The 14,634-nt window shown below is 46.2% G+C and overlaps 1 protein-coding gene across 1 annotated transcript in view; it reads right to left on the bottom strand.

The window, feature by feature from the left end:
• The window catches only part of LOC137525983 (uncharacterized), a 20,887-nt gene extending 20,858 nt beyond the window's left edge, over nt 1-29 (bottom strand). Inside the window, exon 1 of the mRNA XM_068247193.1 lies at nt 1-29. This exon is cut by the window's left edge and continues 61 nt beyond it. The gene's annotated coding sequence lies outside the window, so the exon portion shown is untranslated.
• Between the last annotated feature and the right edge of the window lie 14,605 nt (nt 30-14,634).

Genomic DNA, 14,634 nt, shown 5'->3' with positions numbered 1-14,634 from the left:
GCAAATCAGATTTCACCCATTCATGTCAATGGAAAAAATGTAAAAGGCTGCCATTCTCACAGTAATCAAGCCAGAGTCCCCACACTTGGCACAGGTGGTCACTTGGTGACCAAGGTTACAAATCCAGGAAAAGTGGGCAGAGCATAAAACAGCCAATCAAATTTCAGCCATTCATTTTAAATGGGAAAATGTAAACTGCAGCCATTCTACACTGTTAATCGCAGGGTTCTCAAACTTGACACACTTGGTCACTGGGTGAATGAGATTAAAATTTAGTAAAGTGGGTGGAGCCTACAACAGCCAATCAAAATTCACCTATTGATTTTCAAGGGGAATATTTAAACTACTGCTATTCTTACACTGTTTATGGCAGAGGCTTCAAACTTGCTACAGTCGGTCATTGGGTCACTGGGGGTCCAAATTCACTAAAGGGGCGGGGCCACAAACAGCCAATCAGATTTTCTTGCTGGATAAACTGCTTCCAGTCACACAATTTTGATGCCAGGAACCTAAAAGCTCACAAACTTGGTCATGAGTGACTGTGTGTCAAGGCTACAAAAAGTGGGCGGAGCCAAAAACACATTTCACTGGTCAAATATAAACTGCAGCCATTCTTACACTGTTATTGGCAGGGTTCTCAAACTTTACCCAGATGGTCACTGGGTGACTGAGATTAATATTCAGGGAAGTGGGTGGAGCCTATAATAGCCAATCAAAATTCGCCCATATTGAAGCATACATCTGTGCGATGATGGCTTTTTATTTGAGTATTTTTTGAGGATTACTGGAAGTTTTGAGGAAGAGAAGTTACCAGCATTCGCCATATCTTTGTGCAGCACGCTCACATAGATAGGAAGTTTCAGGTTCAGGGGAGCGCACCAATATACCTAATCTATTGAAAAAAATCACCTATTGATTTTCAAGGGAAATATTTAAATTGCTGACATTTTTACACCGTTAATAGCAGGTGCCCTTAAACCTGCTACAGTTGGTCATTGGGTGACTGGGGTTCAAATGCTGGAGAGGGGCAGAGCCAAAACACAGCCAATCAGATTTGTTTCATTTCACTGGAAAAATACAAATGATTGATGCCAAGGACCCCACAGCTCACATACTTGGTCATTGAGTGTTTGTGTGTTAGGGTTCGAAAAAGTGGGCGGAGCAAAAACCAGCCAAATACATACCCGGGCAACGCTGGGTCATCAGCTAGTACAATCTATAAAAGGTACTATATAACTGTGCATTTCACAGTGATCAGTATCAAATAGTTGCCACCTCATACACTAGGTGGATCTAGCCCAGGCATGGGCAAACTTGGCCCTCCAGCTGTTAAGGAACTACAAGTCCCACAATGCATTGCAGGAGTCTGACAGCCACAATCATGACTCATAAAGACGAATGCATTGTGGGACTTGTAGTTCTGTAACAGCTGGAGGGCCGAGTTTGCCCATGCCTGATCTAGCATTTGGGCTGTCATCCAGCCAGTAAGGATAACCCAGGAATGATTCCACAGATAAAAGTTTTATACCAGCAAGCATCCACAAGGATCCATAAAAGACAAAGTGCACAGTACGTTAGATCTCCTGGGCACTGTAAGTTTAACCACTGCGTCGTCCCGCCAGTGAACTGCCAGGAGCATACAGGCTGCACGATCACTCTATTCTATAAGTGTAATGACGTCAGCGCGCACTGGCTCTGCCCATACATGATACATACAGTAACATTTAAAATATTGGAGTGACAGAGCAAGGTTTTCTTTTTCTTTAATGTTGGTACACATGGTTTACTTAAAGGGACCCACTACCCACATGTAATTTGTGGGTATGTAACCAGAATAAATTGACCTAGAGTTCATTGTTACACTTTTTGGAAATACATTTATCCCAGTGTTTTCTGCATCCAATGTCCTGCATGCATGAATCTGCATTTTTTTTCTTTTGAATGAACATTTCGGTGTGTTTTGCAGTTTTCGTGCACTTTTGCATGCACATTTTAAAAGTAAGTTGATTTACAGGAAAAATACTTCTCGCTAAAGCAGGATGAAACACTGATTGTAAAAATAGAAAAAAATAAGTCTACATTGATTAAATTGTATATTAATATGTTCCCCAACAATAAATAACAATTGCACATTTAGGCAAAAGTACCTGTTTGAATAAAGCTTCTATGCATTGCGGCAGAGGCAGCAGGATGTTCACCCTTCTTTAAAGCGCATGTAGCCTGACAATGCGAAACAGTGCTGTAAAACCCTACTTAATATTTTATAGTTATAAGGGCTTCCTGCCATGTGCCAAAATGCGGAAGCAATTTCAGAAAGCTAAAGGGTGGAGCTGCCTCCCTCAAAACAGAAATTGGAAAGGTAACCTGATATAGATGATCCCAGTACAGGTAGCCTGGTATAGGTGCCTCTAGTATAGGTAGCCTGATATAGAAGCACCATGTAAGGTATAGCTTCCCCCAGTATAGGTAGCCTGGTATAAGAGCCCCAGTATAGTTAGCCTGGTATAGATGCCCCCAATATAGGTAGCCTGGTATAGGTGCCTCCAATATAGATAGCCAGGTATAGGTGCCCTCAGTATAGGTAGCCTGATATAGATGCACCCTGTATAGACAGCCTGGTATAGGTGCCCAAAATATAGGTAACCTGGTATAAGTATCCAGGTGTAAGTGCCCCCAGTATAAGTAGCCAGGTATAGGTGTCCCCAGTATAGGGATCATGGTATAGGTGCCCCCAGTATAGGTAGCCTGGTATAGGTGCACCAAATATAGGTAGATTTTCACCGTGATGTTGCGCTCAGTCCCCACTTTCTTGTTTGGGCTGCTGACCATACACAGAGACAAGTCCCAGTCACGTATATAATGCACACAAATGGCCGCGCCAGAAATCCGTAACAGCTCTTGCCGTCCAAGATCCTTAAAAAAATGAACACAACAAACCAGAACTTCTCATAGTGAGTATTGCCTCATCAGTGACACCCTTGTGCATAAACACACACTGTATCGGTACCTTTTTTGTACAAATCTATCTTTTAATATATTTGCTTGCCTGTCGTATGTTTCAATATCAGTGCAATTTCGGCGAATTCGTATCATTTGGCCTTTTGGAATTCCCTGGAGCCATTTGGGGTGATGGCAACTGTTGCTCGGTATAAAGCCCTTTCTATCCGTTTGTTTGAAGTAACATTCTGTTTTCAACACTTGTCCCTCCACAAATATATCCAGGTCCAAAAAATGGATTCTGGACCTACTACATTCCAGAGTGAGCTTGATATTGGTTTCAATCTCATTAATCTCTTGAATAAAATCATGAAGGGTTGTTTCCTGATCCCTCCACACTATAAATAGGTCGTCTATAAATCGCCACCACGAAATGATATTCGATCCACCTTTTGCTATGGCTTCCTCTTCACGCCGTAATACCATTCATCATAGGAGACGCGGCCTGGGCATGTGAGAGGTGACCGGAGCTGGCGGCGATGTGGTATCGTGTTATGTGATATGCTATTACGCAAGTTTATTTTATGTACGCAGTTTTTTACGTGGGGGCCTTTGGGCTTTTATTAAAACTTTTTTACGCTATGAAAGTTCTTTTGATGCTTTTAAAGGCTCCGCAGGTCGGATACTTCTGATATCTCATGATATGCAACACTATCAGGAAACTTTCTGGTGAGCAGGGAAAGCAAGGGGGGGGAGGTGTGATCCCCCAGTAACCCTGGTGACAGCTACCTATTTCCCTCACGCAGTGTGTGTTTATGCACAAGGGTGTCACTGATGAGGCAATACTCACTTTGAGAAGTTCTGGTTTGTTGTGTTCATTTTTTTAAGGATCTTGGACGGCAAGAGCTGTTACGGATTTCTGGTGCGGCCATTTGTGTGCACCAAATATAGGTAGCCTGGTATAGGTGCACCCAATATAGGTAGCCTGGTATAGGTGCCCCCAGTATATGTAGCCTGGTATAGGCACACCAAATATAGGTAGCCTGGTATAGGTGCCCCCAGTATATGTAGCCATGTATAGGTGCACCAAATATAGGTAGCCTGGTATAGGTTCCACCAGTATAGGTAGCCTGTTATAGGTGCCCTCAGTATAGATAGCCAGGTATAGGTGCCCCCAGTATAGGTAGCCATGTATAGGTGTTCCAGTACAGGTAGCCAGGTATAGGTGCCCCCAGTATAGGTAGCCTGGTATAGGTGCCCCCAGTATAGTTAGCCTGGTATAGATGCCCCCAGTATAGGTAGCCTGGTATAGATGCCCCGCCCCCCCAGTATAGGTAGCCTGGTTTAAATGCCTCCAGTATAGGTAGCCCAGTATAGATGCCCCCAATATAGGTAACCTCGTATAGGTACCCCCAGTATAGGTAGCCTTTATAGGTATACACTTCCTAGATCAGTGGAGTGCAGTATCCCAAAACCAATTTATTTTAAGCATTACAAAATTGGGATACAAGCTGGAATTCTGAGAGCTCCCCCCTCCAGATTCTATCAGACCAATGTACCAAAGGATCCTTTAAAAGTGGCTGCTTTAAAACATGCCATCACCTTTTTCATAGATGAGGATGTGATATTCAGAGTATCGCAAAAGCAGCAAGGAAAGAGATTCTACTTGCACATGTTTTTGTTCTGAGGTCCCTAAATGCTTTTCTTTGGGAAAAAAATTCAAGATGGAAAGTATATACTCAGTAAGGAATCTCTGGGTGGGCGCATGGATGGGCACCCTGGATCTTCAGGATGTTTACCTTTACATGCCAATCCATCAAGAGCATAAGAGATTCCTGAGGTTTGCCCTAAAAGTCAGAAACATGCTTCGCCATTTCCAGTTCTGAGCACTCCCTTTTTGACCTTGCGGCCTCCCCTCCCCATGAAAATCACGGCAGAAGTGACCGCCAATCTTCATATAAAAAAAATGAAAATTGTGCCATATCGGGATGATTTTTTAGTAATTGCACACAGTGCAGTGCAAAAAAGTTACAGAGGTATGTATTCTTTTGTATAAAGACCCTAAAGGCCCTAGGCTGGGGCATAAATTCTGACAAATAAAGTTTGGTTACAGAACAGAACAGCGAACAGTGTTCTTGGGCTACCTCTAAGGGCCTGTCCACACTTGTCAGTCTTTCTGTGAATTTTCTACATAGGAAAAACTGAGAACCAATGTTAATCTGTGGGCTAGTCTACACGTATTTTTCACATGCAGAAAAACAACTGCCAGCAATGCAGTCTTGTTGGACAACTCATGCAGAAAAACTGATGCAGAAATCTGATAGACATGTGTGGATCCAGCTGGCCACTAACGGTCAAATTTCTAGCGAAAAATCGTTTGAGCGATCAGAAATTCTGATCGGATTAGTTGTAAATAATCTCTATTGGTGGACACAATCGATTATGAACGAGTAAAAAAAATGTCGCCCGAATGAATTTTCGTCGAACGAAAATTTGGATTTTCTTGGTGGTCGTGATAGATAGGAAGCAATGATTGGTTAGTTGATGGTGTAGTGAACGATTTTTTATCCGATCAGAATTTGTGATCGCTCGAACGATTTTTCGCTAGAAATTGGACCGTTAGTGGCTGGCCACCTTCTCTTTGTCAGGAAAAATATTTTTACCAAAAGAAAAAGTAAACAAGGTAATCGAGAAAGTTTGGGACGTCATGTTGCTACAGGAGATAACACTGAGGCTATGTTTCCACTGTAGCATGACATTTTTGCCTGCGTATAAGATTTTTCTGTTTAGTAAAAACTTGCATGTAAATTTTTACATGTTTTTATGCAAATTTTCTTATGCAAAAATTTGCATTAGTTAAATATAACATAATCTGCCTAGTAACAGTTTAGTCATGACTGCTGACAACTTCCTGTAGCCATGGATCTAATGCAGATTTTTGGGCAAATAACGCGAAAATTCGCATTGCCTATGCAAAGCATTGTACGCAAATCGTATGCGATGTCCCAAAAAAATGATACAGGATTTTTTCCCAAGTACAAACGTGTACGAAAATTTGCATTGAATGGAAACAGCCCCATTCACTACCATTAGTTGCAAAATCAATGCAAATTTTCTGAGAGAAAATCTGACACAAAACGCACGAAACCAGGCCAGAGGGAAGTTTTGTCCCTTGTGGGGCCAATGACGTCATGTTTCCCTGCAGCCCAGTGGGCAAAAGTTCATCCCAGGAATCTCCAGGAGTGGTTTTTGGTGAACTGGAGCAGAGACCACAAATGCCTGGATCAGGTAAAAAGTAGATACCAGGACAAAACAATATCTAAAATGGTGGGTAGATCCCAGAAATCTCAGTCAGGGGCATTCACGGGGTTTAAAAAGCCTCTGTCAGAGTAACAACAGATGCCAGTTCCTGGGGCTGCGGGGCCAATTGTCAGTGAATCTAGGTCCAGGAGGGCTGGGGTCTAGTCCAAAGTTTAAAATCCTCCAATTTCAGAGAACTACTAGCAATCAAAAAATCTTTAAAATCCTTTGAAAATTGCCTGAAAATTTGAGAAACCATGAAGTAGTGGTCCTCTCGGACAATGTGGTAGCAGGAAGCTATATAAACAAGTAGGGAGGAACGAGAGTATCAAATCTCCTCTCTCTATCCCTTGAAATCATGGCTTGGGCAGAAAATCATGTAAAGTCCCTAACAACAACTTATAACTATATAAAGGGGACCCAAAACTGGTTGGCTGACAAGCTAAGCAGAAACTTAATCATGGAATCATAGTGGGAACTCTATACAGAGGTGTTCAGTAAAATAACAGCAAAATGGGGGACTAGAAATATTGATCTTTGTGCATCACCAGCAAACACAAAGCTATTAGACCACTGTTCCCTGCACATTTCATACTTACAGGAAAAACTGGATGTGTTAACCATACCCTGGGGCAAACACCTTGTGTGTGCTTCCTCAACTTGCTAGCCAAAGTGGTGGGAAAGATTGCACAAGAGGAGGCCATGGTAATTCTGATGATTCCTGGTGGCCAAAACGGGTATGATTGTCAACCTTTTTCTACAGACGCCTAGCTAAAGACCCATACGTCATTTCTTTCATTAGAGTAGTCACAAAGAACAGGTCTGTCAAGATCCATGTTTCCCCTTTGGAATCTCTACTTAGTACTGCAGCAGCTAACGAAACCTCCCTTCAAACCACTGATGCTCGGATACCCCTTTTTATTATTCGAGTTAGGTCGAATTCGAATAGTAAATTATTCGAGTTAGGTCGAATTCGAATAGTAAATTATTCGAGTTCGGTAGTGTTGGGCGAACAGCATTCGCCACTGTTCGGGTTCTGCAGAACATCACCCTGTTCGGGTGATGTTCGAGTTCGGCCGAACACCTGATGGTGCTCGACCAAACCGTTCGGCCACATGGCCGAACTAAGAGCGCATGGCCGAACGTTCCCTGAACGTTCGGCTAGCGCTGTGATTGGCCGAACGGGTCACGTGGTTCGGACCCGAACGCGCTCTGATTGGCCGAACTGTCACGTGGTTCGGGTAAATAAATACCCGAACCACGTCATATCTCCGCCATTTGTCTGTGGGTTTAGCTTTGGGTAGGCAGGCAGGGTAGTTCGCGCTCCAGCCACGCTAGCCAGGGTCCCCCCAGTCATTGTGTCGCTGCTGGAAATAGTAGTACACCGCTCGCTCAGCCACACTATATAGCATTCTGTTTACTGCCACTCTGTGTACCTCACTCAGCCACACTATATAGCATTCTTTTTATTGCCACTCTGTGTCTGCTGGGAATAGTAGTACACCGCTCGCTCAGCCACACTATATAGCATTGTGTTTACTGCCACTCTGTGTACCTCGCTCAGCCACACTATATAGCATTCTGTTTACTGCCACTCTGTGTCTGCTGGGAATAGTAGTACATCGCTCGCTCAGCCACACTATATAGCATTGTGTTTACTGCCACTCTGTGTACCTTGCTCAGCCACACTATATAGCATTGTGTTTACTGCCACTCTGTGTCTGTAAACCGTTTCCGGTCCCTGTTTATTGAACCTCTCATCTGTATTACATTTATGACTGCATGGCGGCAAAAAGCATTGCTATATCCGCACGCTATTTGTCCTCATGCAAGGCCTGGGATGTTGTGTCTCAAAAAGCGTGCCCTTCTCCTCCTGCGCCTCCTCCTGTTCCATCACGTGTGCTGCTGCTGCTGCTGGGTTAGCGTTTCCGGTCCCTGTTTATTGAACCTCTCATCTTTATTACATTTATGACTGCATGGCGGCAAAAAGCATTGCTATATCCGCACGCTATTTGTCCTCATGCAAGGCCTGGGATGCTGTGGCCTTCTCCTCCTGCGCCTCCTCCTGTTCCATCACGTGTTCTGCTGCTTGTGCTGGGTTAGCGTTACCGGTCCCTTTTCCTGGAACCTCTTCTCTGTATTACATTTATGACTGCTTGGCGACAAAAAGCATGTTACCTGTGCAAAGAAACATGACATTTTCCACATTTAAAAGACAGTTTTTCCTTTGAAACTTTACAATCAATTTTCTCAAAAACTATAAGCTCTGTTTCAAATATTTTTTTTCCTCTTGTACCCACTCCCAAGGTGCACATACCCTGCAAATTTGGGGTATGTAGCATGTAAGGAAGCTTTACAAAGCACGAAAGTTCGGGTCCCCATTGACTTCCATTATGTTCGGAGTTCGGCGCGAACACCCGAACATCGCGGCGATGTTTGGCGAACGTTCGCGAACCCGAACATCTAGGTGTTCGCCCAACACTAGAGTTCGGTCGAATATTCGGGTCGAATATTTTTTACTATTCGATTCGACCTCGAAATTCGAGCTCACTATTCGAGTCGGTATTCGAGCTGATTATTCGAGCTGGCTATTCGAATTGGCCTTAAATAGCTTCCAACACTTGTTTTGGGGGTGAATGATGCAAGAAACATCTTTTTTTCCAAGTAACAACAGCAAGTGATTATGTGGGGATGTTCCTTTAAAAAAAAAAAAAAGGTGGAAAGAGAAGTTGTGTCCAAAATTCTGTTCAGTACTGTATATACTTCTTCTTCTTATTCTATATCTTCTTCTTCTTCTTCTATATCAGCTTCTTCTATATCTTCTTCATCTTCTTTTTCTATATCTTCTTTTTCTTTTTTTTTTTAAGAAATGCAGCTATTTTTGAGCATAATAAATAGCTGGTGGCGCATGGTGGAAGCGCCATTGTATGTGCTCCCTGGCAGTGGAAACACACAGACAGCAGGAGGTAAATTCAGCAGCAGCAGCAGCAGGAGGAGGATGATTGTGTGGCAGCAGGCAGTTAATGAGGCAGGCAGCGAGACATAATAGGCTGTGGTACCTAGCGGTGGCACCAGCCCATAAATACACAACAGAAGGTCCCAGACAGCGGTCGTGAAGCCCACATCGTGTCCAATACACAACTGGGACAACACAGTTTTCAACCCGGGCACCTCAGAAAAATTAAACCTTTTTTTTTTTTTTTTAATGGTTTATTTTTTTTTTTTACGGCAAATTTAACAGATAGCTATTGTTGGACGAAATAGCTGGTGGCAGAGTGACAGCAGAAGGTAAATCTGTGCACCCTGGCAGTGGGAAACACAGACTGACAGCAGCAGCAGCAGCAGGAGGAATGGAGGAGTAGTGCGAGTGTGGCAGCAGGTAGGCAGCGTGACATAATAGCCCTGGTACCTAGCAGTGATACCAGGGCTGTAAATTAACACAACAGGAGGTCCCAGACAGCGGTCGTGCAGCCCACATCGTGTCCAATACACAACCGGGACAGCACAGTTTTCAACCCGGGCACCTCAGAAAAATTAAACCTTTTTTGTTTTTTTTAATGGTTTATTTTTTTTTTTTACGGCAAATTACACAGATATAGCTATTGTTGGACGTAATAGCTGGTGGCAGAGTGGCAGCAGAAGGTAAATCTGTGTACCCTGGCAGTGGGAAACATAGACCAACAGCAGCAGCAGCAGGAGGAATGGAGGAGTAGTGTGAGTGTGGCAGCAGGTAGACAGCGTGACATAATAGCCCTGGTACCTAGCGGTGATACCAGGGCTGTAAATTAACACAACAGGAGGTCCCAGACAGCGGTCGTGCAGCCCACATCGTGTCCAATACACAACTGGGACAACACAGTTTTCAACCCGGGCACCTCAGAAAAATTAAACCTTTTTTTTTTTTTTTTTTTTTTTTTTTTTTTTTTACGGCAAATTTAACAGATAGCTATTGTTGGACATAATAGCTGGTGGCAGAGTGGCAGCAGAAGGTAAATCTGTGTACCCTGGCAGTGGGAAACACAGACCGACAGCAGCAGCAGCAGGAGGAATGGAGGAGTAGTGTGAGTGTGGCAGCAGGTAGGCAGCGTGACATAATAGCCCTGGTACCTAGCGGTGATACCAGGGCTGTAAATTAACACAACAGGAGGTCCCAGACAGCGGTCGTGCAGCCCACATCGTGTCCAATACACAACTGGGACAACACAGTTTTCAACCCGGGCACCTCAGAAGAATTAAACCTTTTTTTTTTTTTTTACGGCAAATTTAACAGATAGCTATTGTTGGACGTAATAGCTGGTGGCAGAGTGGCAGCAGAAGGTAAATCTGTGTACCCTGGCAGTGGGAAACACAGACCGACAGCAGCAGCAGCAGGAGGAATGGAGGAGTAGTGTGAGTGTGGCAGCAGGTAGGCAGCGTGACATAATAGCCCTGGTACCTAGCGGTGATACCAGGGCTGTAAATAAACACAACAGGAGGTCCCAGACAGCGGTCGTGCAGCCCACATCGTGTCCAATACACAACTGGGACAACACAGTTTTCAACCTGGGCACCTCAGAAAAATTAAACCTTTTTTTTTTTTGTAATGGTTTATTTATTTATTTATTTTTACGGCAAATTTAACAGATAGCTATTGTTGGACGTAATAGCTGGTGGCAGAGTGGCAGCAGAAGGTAAATCTGTGTACCCTGGCAGTGGGAAACACAGACAGACAGCAGCAGCAGCAGGAGGAATGGAGGAGTAGTGTGAGTGTGGCAGCAGGTAGGCAGCGTGACATAATAGCCCTGGTACCTAGCGGTGATACCAGGGCTGTAAATAAACACAACAGGAGGTCCCAGACAGCGGTCGTGCAGCCCACATCGTGTCCAATACACAACTGGGACAACACAGTTTTTAACCTGGGCACCTCAGAAAAATTAAAACATTTTTTTAATGGATTATTTTTTTTTTTTTACAGCAAATTACACATATATAGCTATTGTTGGACGTAATAGCTGGTGGCAGAGTGGCAGCAGAAGGTAAATCTGTGTACCCTGGCAGTGGGAAACACAGCAGACAGACAGCAGAAGGGCAGTACACAGCAGCCCACTGTAGGTGTAAAATGTGTGGCTACAGGCGACGTAATAGTCAAACTGAACCAGGCTGGCTTAGTAGTGAGCAGGAGCTAGGAGGTGGTAAAGGGTGGTAAGGCATATTAACAATGGTTCCGGCAGCCAGTTCATGTCCCCCTCTCGCTGACAACAGGGGCCAGGAACTCGCCTTCCACCCACGCCTGGTTCATCTTGAGAAACGTCAGTCTGTCCACAGACTTGTGAGACAGACGTGAGCGTTTCTCGGTGACCACGCCACCAGCTGCACTGAAGCAGCGCTCGGACAGCACGCTGGAAGGGGAACAGGACAGCACTTCCAGGGCGTACTGCGCCAGCTCGCTCCAGATCTCCAGGCGCTTGACCCAATACTCCATAGGATCAACAGGGGCATCGCTGTCAAGCCTGCTGTAGGACCCCATGTAGTCAGCCACCATGCGGGTTAGGCGCTGGCTGTGACCGGAGGAGGATGCTGCTGCATGCACCTCCTCTCTAGTCACTGCTGGAGCCTCTACAGTCCTGTAGAGCTCGTTGCTGAGAGACAGCAGGTCTGTGGGGCGCTTGCTGCTGGATGCAGGCACCTGCTGCTGCCTCTGTGCTGGCTGGACAGTGGGGGTGGAAGGCTGGGGGAAGGCTTCCTCCAAGCGCTCAACAAGGGCCTGCTGCAAGCTCCTTATTTGTTGCTCTGGGTCTCCTTCTGCAGGAGGCAGGAACTGGCTCAACTTCCCCTTGAGGCGCGGGTCCAACATCATGCTGATCCAGATGTCCTCCCTCTGCTTAATCTGGATCACCCTGGGGTCCTTGCGCAGGCACATCAGCATGTGCGCTGCCATTGGGAAGAGGCGGGCCACGTGTGCTGGCACATCGACGGCAGTGCTGTCCTCATCCTCTCTCCACCCCCGCACCAACTCAGCTGCACTGTGCTGATCCCCCTCATCAGCAGCAAGGTCAGGGACCTCCACCAAGTCCACCTCCCCCTCAGAGGTGGACTGTGCAGCGGCATGCCGCTCCTGCTGGGCCAAGGCTGCCGCTCCCTGTTCCAGCAAAGCATCGAGGGCCCTGTTCAGCAGACAAACCAGGGGCACCCACTCGCACACCATAGCATGGTCCCTGCTCACCATGTTGGTGGCCTGCAGAAAGGGAGCCAGCACTAAGCACACCTGCTGCATGTGCCCCCAGTCGTCATCGGGTACGATGGACGGGATGTTGCTGGTCTTGTCCCTTTTCTGAGCGGCGGACACAGTGGCCAGGGCAAGGTACTGGTTGACAGCGTGCTTCTGTTCAACCAGACGCTCCAACATCGCCAGGGTGGAGTTCCAGCGAGTTGGAACGTCAAGGATCAGCCTATGGCGTGGCAGCTCCAGCTCCTTTTGCACGTCTTCCAGGCTCGCAGAGGCTGCAGGCGAGCGCCGGAAGTGACGCACAACATTCCTTGCCGTTTCCAGCAGTTAGCCCATCCCCTGGTAGGTGCGCAAGAACTTCTGCACCACCAGGTTCAGCACGTGGGCAAGACAGGGGATGTGTTTCCCCTGTCGATTGCGGCAACCAGATTGGCCCCATTGTCGGCCACCACCTCTCCGACTCTGAGGCCTCTGGGGGTCAGCCAAATCCTCTCCTGCTCCTGGAGTTTGGCCAACACATGGGTTGCCGTCAGTTTGGTCTTCCCAAGGCTGACCAACTGCAGCAGCGCTTGGCAGTGGCGTGGCTTCACGCTGCTGCTGAGGCGGGGGGTTTGGCCAGGTGTGCCGGAGGATGGCAGAGGATCGGAGGAACCTGCTGCAGTTCCCCTGACCCTGCGGGGTGGCACCACCCACTGTGTTGCTGCTGCTGCTGTGCCCGCTGCTGCTCTCCCATCCTCACCCCCTTCCACCAAGCTGACCCAGTGGACAGTGAAGGACAGGTAGCGGCCTGTCCCGAAGCGGCTGCTCCAGGAGTCCATGGTGACGTGGACCCTTTCACCAACCGCGTGCTCCAGCCCTCGCTCCACATTGGCCATGACAAAGTGTGCATGGTGGCGCGCCCGCGGCTTGCCACAATGCTGCTCCCTCTCCTCCTGATTCCCTTGCTGCCCTTCCCTTTGCCCAAACCGCGCTGGCTGCCACTTCCAGAAATCTTAGATGTTTTGGGCGTAAACAAAAAAGTTTTTTAAAAGAGCGGGTGAAAAAGTGGGGTACTTTAATGGAGTGGGTTAGTGGGTGAGGTGACACTAATCACTAAGTGATTAGATCGCTAAGTGATTACTAGTACAGTACAAATACAAAATACAATAATTCAGTAATCAGTAAGTGTGAACAGTGAACAGTGAGTGTGTCCCCTAGGACACTAACTAGAAAATACAATAATCAGTAATCAGATTCAGTAGAAGGAAATAGAGTGTGTGTACACTACAGACAGTGCACGCACGCACACACGCAGGAGCTAGCCTATGAACAGTGACTGAGTGTCCCTAGTACAGTAAGTACAACTAGAAAATACAATAATCAGATTCAGTAGTAATCAGATGATTCAGTAGAAGGGAATACTGTGTACTGTGTACACTACAAACAGTGCACGCACACACACATGCAGGAGCTATGAACAGTAACAGTGAGTGTCCCTAGTACAGTAGTATAACTACAAAATACAAGAATCACTCAGTAAGTAAAGGACAAGACAGGGTAGAATACACAGTAGAAACACTGGTATAGATGAGAAATAAACTAACAGAGGACAGGAGGACAGCTGCCCACACAGGCAAGGCCCTGAGGCCTAAAGCTGTGTAAGCTTGCCTGCAGCAGCAGCTGTCTCTATGTAACACACAAGCTACTAACTAAAATACAATCTCTATCTAGCTAACAACAATATAGGTATATATAGCAGGTGTATGTGAGCAAAAACGCTAGGTAATTGACCACTATAGAGCACTTGCTAAGCCAAAGCACAAAGGAGCAGATCTCTGTCTGTACAAGTCTCAGGCAAGGACGGAAAAACTGAACATTGCGGCCGCTATTTATAGGGTAGGGGCTGGCCAGGGTCCCCCTCTGTGATTGGCTGGCGTCAGAGGGCCTGGGAGCCCTCTGATTGGCTCTAAGGACATCAATATGGGCTATGACGCTATTCGAGCTCGGTATTCGAGCTCGAATAGCGCTGTTTGCTCGAATAGTGAGTGGGCTATTCGAGTTCACTTGAATAGCCCATTCGAATAGCTGCAGCTATTCGAGCTCGGTATTCGACCTCGAATAGCTGAAAAAGAGCTCGAATATTCGAGCTACTCGAATATTCGAGCTCTGCTGAGCATCCCTGCTTCAAACCTTTTAGAAGAGACATCAGAAAA

The sequence above is a fragment of the Hyperolius riggenbachi genome, chromosome 7 (assembly GCF_040937935.1).
Source record: "Hyperolius riggenbachi isolate aHypRig1 chromosome 7, aHypRig1.pri, whole genome shotgun sequence".
Classification (NCBI taxonomy): Eukaryota; Metazoa; Chordata; class Amphibia; order Anura; family Hyperoliidae; genus Hyperolius; species Hyperolius riggenbachi.
This window is presented reverse-complemented; position numbering and strand designations above follow the sequence as displayed.